Source organism: Thunnus maccoyii, chromosome 20 (assembly GCF_910596095.1).
Source record: "Thunnus maccoyii chromosome 20, fThuMac1.1, whole genome shotgun sequence".
NCBI classification, from domain to species: domain Eukaryota; kingdom Metazoa; phylum Chordata; class Actinopteri; order Scombriformes; family Scombridae; genus Thunnus; species Thunnus maccoyii.
This window is the reverse complement of record NC_056552.1, coordinates 19,422,078-19,428,504: the sequence shown is the minus strand read 5'-3', so window position 1 is coordinate 19,428,504 and position 6,427 is coordinate 19,422,078. Positions and strand designations below refer to the sequence as shown.

Sequence of the window (6,427 nt, the reverse complement as noted above, 5' to 3'; positions counted from 1 at the left end):
TATAGGATAATTATTGTATTTGTACGATTATTTTTCCTTCTGTACGATGAATGGTCAATAAAGTCCCATAATGTACGATCATTTGATAATTTTATTACTATTAGACACTTAGGATTAGTAGTTGTAATCAGTCTAGGGCTATCTCATTTTAATTAATTTCCGACACCATTAGGATTGTAAAATATGGATCTTATGTCTGTGTTTATGCATCTCTTCTTACGTGACGTCTTTCCAGCCAATCATGCTTGTTGTGATGATGAATGTGACTCATGAGCATGGCTGTCATTCTCCCTCAAGGGTTTGCAGGAGAGATAGCTTACTGCTGCATCCATGTGAAAAAAAGTAAAGAAAATGAGTGTCATTGACGCATTATATATCTACATCAGCAATTTTTAATTTTTTTTTTAAACAAGGTGGCTAGATTTGTGGGCAGTATCAAATAGTCCTTTGTCTCAATAAATACAAGTTTTCTGAAATTACACATTTACGCCTATTTGCTCTCTTGGTTATGACTAGGTTAACATTTATTCACTGACAAATAGCTTAAATTTTACACACATTGCACTGCTACATTCACAGCTATACTGCTAAATTCATACTCTCTGCTCCAGTCGTCAGCCCCCTTGTAGTTTCACACTTTAATATGACACTGTTGGCGCACAAATAAGTATATACTTCTGCTTATGCAAAGGACATCAGTCAATGCATCTTGGGTGCATTCACACCTATACTTACAGCTGTCCACTTGTGATCGTATCACCCAAGAAGCATTCTCATGTCGGGTGTGAACAGGGCCTAAGTTCACTGACTTCATTCAAAAGACACTTTTCTCAACTTCTGCAAACTGTGCCTCTTTTGTGCAGAAGTTTATTGTACTCAGCAAAGGTTTAAAGGTTCAATTAAAGCAGATGGTGCAACACAGTTTATAAGCTGCGATAGCCTCCTCCATTTTTTGACAGGGTGGCTTACTGATCAATGATCCAAATTTGTGTTTCAAAGATAACCAAAGTTGAACTCAGCATGGAAAGGCAAGGCAATTTTATTTATATGGCACCATTCAGACACAAGGCAATTCAAAGTGCTTTACAACGGCATAGAAATACATTGAAAATAAGACATTATGAAGACATTAAGATTGCATTTAAAATACATTAAAAACAAGGAGAGAAAAAGACATTAAAATTGCATTTAAAAGATGATAAAAACAAAAACAAGCAAATAAATTGTCAAGATTAAAAAGAAGTTGAATGGAAGATTTGCATGTGTTTACTTCCATTGAAATTTACAAAAAGGCTGTTGTGATCGGGAAGACATACTTTTTCACTGATGAATAAAATAATATACATTGGAAAATAATATTTATGAATAATAAAGCAGTCTGTTTGTATCAGCATATATGTCTGTTTTTTTGGCTTGCGCGTGCGTGTGTGTGTGTGTGTGTGTGCGTCTTGGCATCCACCTCTCGGCCACTGAAAGACATTCTTGCCCTGTGCCTTCGGTCTCTGTGGTCGCAGGCAGCGGCTGATTGTCCCACAGGCAGACAGGAGGAGGGCACGCAGCTGCCCCAAACACACACACACACACACACACACACATAGCATACACACGATTGTGCACACAGACTAAAGCCAGTCACAGATTACTCAGGCGCACAGACACAACTGCATGCACCCATACACAGTCAAACACACACACACACACACACTCATGCCCACACACAGAGGGCTAGCCAGAGGGCAGCGTGTCAGGAGGGTGAGCATGGACGAGAGCGTAGAAAGCGAGCCAGGCCAGCGCTGGAGCTCTGCCACTCACACAGCGTCAATATTGGTGCCAAGGAGCAGAGCCGAAAACAAGTCTAGTTGCAACCTCCTCAATCTGGCCTGCTGCTCTGCCTGTTTTCAGCCAGAAAACTCGCTGTTAAGCTCCAGAATTCATGGTAACAAAGCATCTCGACAGGTCCTGTCAGTCATCTGGATGAGCTCTCCATGTTATCACTACATTTTTCATATATTTTATGAGCTGGAATAAATCAAAATGTTATCTGCAGTCAGCCAACAGTTAGAACTTGCATACAGTGAAAAGTCTTTTAGTATTTCACCATCAGTATTTCATTTTTCTCCCACAAGGCCACTTATGTGGTAACGAAAGACCGCGAAAGTCAGGGAGACAAAAGATGCTAGATGTGTGTTTGCACTTGACTCCTTTATTTATGTACCTTATATATCTGTGTGTGTGACAGAGGAATATGTGCATCCATCCATGCTTGTGTGTCTTTGACAGCGGTACAAGGTTGCACAGGTGTATGTGTGTCCTTCCACCCCCTCCTACTATCCAGGACCTCTTGAAGCCACTAGATTGTCTCCTCCACCTCCTCCTCCAGACACACACTCACACACACACTGTTCCTCCGTATGTCTGCGAGCTGCTGAGGGCTCTTATTTGATTAGCTGCGATTTGCTTTAGGAAGAAGTGGAGCATTTGGCTCACCGGGGGAGCTGTACGCAGCACACACTCACACTTTGACAGACGCATGTGGGGGGTGCTTGGACACACAAAGACACATACAGGTTATATGCGTGCAAGAACGTTTTAAATCCAGCTTACCCCAACCTTGTCTCCTTCCTTTATCTGTGCGCTGAAGTGATGAACAGATTTCATAACAGAAAGGTGTAATTATGCATGTCACATATGGCAGCTCTTCTGTTTTGAATGACAGGTGAATCTCCTGACCGCAACAAAAGCCAAATGTCCATCTCCAAACATGTGAACCAACACGTGAGGGTCACAGCTCTGTGTGACTCACCGACTCACTCTGTTTACTGACCATGACCTCATCCCGGCCTTCTCAGGAAATCACCTCTGATTACATAAGGATGACTGTGGAGCGACACCCTATCTACCAGGCCTTAGTCGCACTAACCGCACACCCCTTCGATAATTAATGTAGGGTCAATGTGTTGGTCCTTTGACAGGTGTGTGAAAAAGACACAATACAAATAACAGCTGTCATTGTGTCAATGTCAGACTCCCAACACCTTTGTCTCGTCTTCATTCATCAGGGAAGATGCTGATGGGTGACAAATGAAAGGAAACCAATATTAAGTGTGTTAGTGATATGTTAGAAGCCTTGACACTCCTTGACATGACTGGAACTCTTTCATTATTCTAAAAAGATATTCCCGTACTTGGTGTTTTGATGATGGTGGTGGCTGCATGTTAGTCCAAAATCTCCAATAGGTGTTCTGTTGAGTTGAGATCTAGAGTAGAGCTGCAAAGATTAGTCGATCAATTGATTAGTCGCCAAGTATTTTGATAATCAATTAATTAAATGTTCTCAAATGTGAATATTTGCTGGTTTATTTCGTCTTCTATGATAGTAAAGTAAATATCTTTGGACATTTGAGGACATCACCTTGGGCTTTGGGAAACAGTGACAGGCATTTTTCACCATTTTCAGACATTTTATAGACAAAATGACTAATCAATTAATTGCGAAACAATTGACAGATTAATCAATAGTGAAAATAATCATTAGTCAAACCCGTAATTTAGTGACCGCAAAGGCAAAGGCTTGACAACTTCTTCATACTGTTACAAACTACTAAGAGATTTCTCACGTCTCTATGCACATTTCAGTTCACAACCTGCAAGTCTTGTTTAGCCCTCATTTATGAAATATTCTTAGGATTACATTTCATCTTTTACCATTTTATATCAAGTAGATATTTCTAAAACTTTACCTTGTCATCAAAAATGATCACATTTTCAAAAATGAGTAAATCTCCTCTATGTTGTGGGTGCTGCAGGTGAGCTGTGCATCCCTGGAGCATGAGGTGAGATGACTTCCTTAATTAACATTGGTGCAAAATTATCAGTTAAAGGCATGAGAAATCAATAACAAAACCTCACTTATTTTATATATGTCAGGGAAATCTGAAAAAAAAATCTCAGTTCAAGATGGTAAGATGGCTCGTGATAGTTCATCTGTGGTTTTCAGTTTTATTCTGTCATAAAACAATCTACAAATAACACACTTTTCCACATATTCAGCAGGATACCAGTGGAAAAATTTAAGTTTACTTGAGATTTATACATTACACACAGGCATGTAAGATATGATCACACTTTTGAACACAACCTTATGTAACTCATCTTTAGTTTAATTCAAGTTTATGAATTTAGCCCATATGGCCATATCCATGCAAATTTACAATGTGAAAATATTTCATTTTTATGCTTAGACAAACCCTTAATTGTTATAGAAATCACGTCAAACTCTCACTTTTAGGCAAATCTAGATTTATATGATGACCCTCATGATAAACTCTAAACATCTTATCTCTGGCATTTTTCAAGGAGGGGGTGGCTGGTTTTTTTTTTGCTGTTTTTCTCTGTTAATTCCCATCTCTCACCCATGTCACCTTCCAAGCAGATATCACTTGTCACTTGGTTTTCTCTTTCTCTCCTGTCTCCCACACCCCTCCCCTATCCACCCTCCACCACAAGGGGTTAATTAAAACTGATTGGGTCCTCGGAGACCACACCTGCCTCTGACAGGTAAGGTATCAGGCTCATGTGTGCCGTGTGTATTTGTGTGTGACTCTGTGTGGATATGTGCTTAGCACATCAGTCTGTAATAGCACATCATGTGCTCTGCTGCTCTGAGTTCAAAGCAGTCCCATTAGAACATAATGATGGCTCTCAATGTGTTTATACATATGCATTTGTGCGTGGCCTTTTAGTATTTAACTCTGCATTTGCATGTGATTTGTGTCAGTGGATAGATATACATTTCATGTGAGCCCGTCCCTTCTTTTCAGAGCCACTTAAGGATCTCACACTTACTGGCTGATTAGACTCTGCTTGCCAGAACCAATCGCTGCTCCGCTTTAACGTCACGCCTGTCCGCCTGTCTGTCATGTAGAGAGCCACTGGAGGAGGAGACATACATACAGTTTAAACCTCATATCATATCATCTTTACAATCAAAAAAAATAACATACACAGCATAAGGCATCATCAGATTAAGTGTCAATACAGTGAATGCTGATGGTGCAAAAGCGTGCACACACCCATGTAAACATTCAAATGCATGAATGAAACTGATAAAAAAAACAAAACATGATGGCCCACATTAAGGCTGTGATTTTGTGTGTGTGTGTATGTGTGCATGTGTGTGTATTTGCTGGCAAGTGAGATGTTTGTGTGTAGAGGCAAGAACTAGTGTTGTATAACAGCAGCTGGCAGGGGAGAAGTACAGCACACACACGCACACACACACACACACACACACACACACACACACACACACACACACAGCGAGAGAGAGAGAGAGAGAGAGATCCTGCTGCTAGGTTGGCAAGTAGAACAGTCAAATTAGCCACTGGAGAACAAAGTGATCCAAGACCCTCCACTGGGAAGAGGTGAAGGGAAAAAACGCGATCCAGGGGTAAGAAAGAGATAGGAACCAAGAGGGTGATGGAGGAGGGAGAGTTGAAGAAAGAACAGCACGGACATGACAGAGAGGAGGAAGATGAGAGGCAGCAACATGGGGCGACTACACGACTGAGGGTTCCAGCTTTAGTTGAGAATATAACAGCGCGGAGAATGACAGAGGGTGAAGAGGTAATTGAGAGATGGTAAGAGACCAATGCTGGAAGCGAAATGAGAGCACGTATGAGTAAGGAAATAGGTGATAGGGGTGGAGATGAGATGTGCACAACACCATGAACAGAGAAACAGAGCAAAGTTCTTTAATAAATGCACAAGATCAAGACTTTAAGTTAAGTAAGCTAAGGTAATAAGATAAAATATAATGAACTATGAGGGTGGGCAATAGGGCACCGCGATGTTGTAACAATAGATAAAATAAAATAAAGATTATGCAAATGATTCTCAAATAATCCCATATTTATGGAATTAAATGGGTGAATTACAGCGTTTAGAGGGTGTCCACAGTTATTAGCAGTATAGCAGAATAACTTGAGACAAAAAAAAAAACAAGGTGAGAGTAAACATGTTGTCCCTAATGATACAGCGCCCTTCATGGCCAATTAGCGGCCTGATAAAATGTCACCATGATTTGACCTGCAACTGTAGCGCACCCTTGGGTCAAATCATTCTACTTTTGAACATGCAGCAGTGAATTGCATGACTCATTAAAATTCAGAGAGCTGTGTTGGAGATAATGTGTAACAAATGTGTGAACTGATCTGCTAATCTTAAAACTGATTAGTGTTACTGTAATTGACATGTTTTCTTTACAAAAAAAGTACAATAGTAATAGTAAGTGACAAGTCTACAGCCACACTAGCAGCTCTGTGAGGCTGTACTTATAAGCACATAGTTTATACACACTGGTCTATTAGTGAACAGTACAAGACACTGAGCAACACCTTTAAAGGGGACCTATTATTCTCATTTCCAG

General features: G+C 40.3%; 1 long non-coding RNA gene across 1 annotated transcript; it reads right to left on the bottom strand.

Moving 5' to 3' along the window:
• Positions 1-1,023: 1,023 nt before the first annotated feature.
• LOC121887297 lies at positions 1,024-4,926 on the bottom strand. The gene is made up of 3 exons (XR_006092956.1): positions 4,846-4,926; positions 3,186-3,268; positions 1,024-3,067 (listed from the first exon to the last, which is right to left on the bottom strand). It is a non-coding gene; the product is annotated as an uncharacterized LOC121887297 (long non-coding RNA).
• Positions 4,927-6,427: the final 1,501 nt, after the last annotated feature.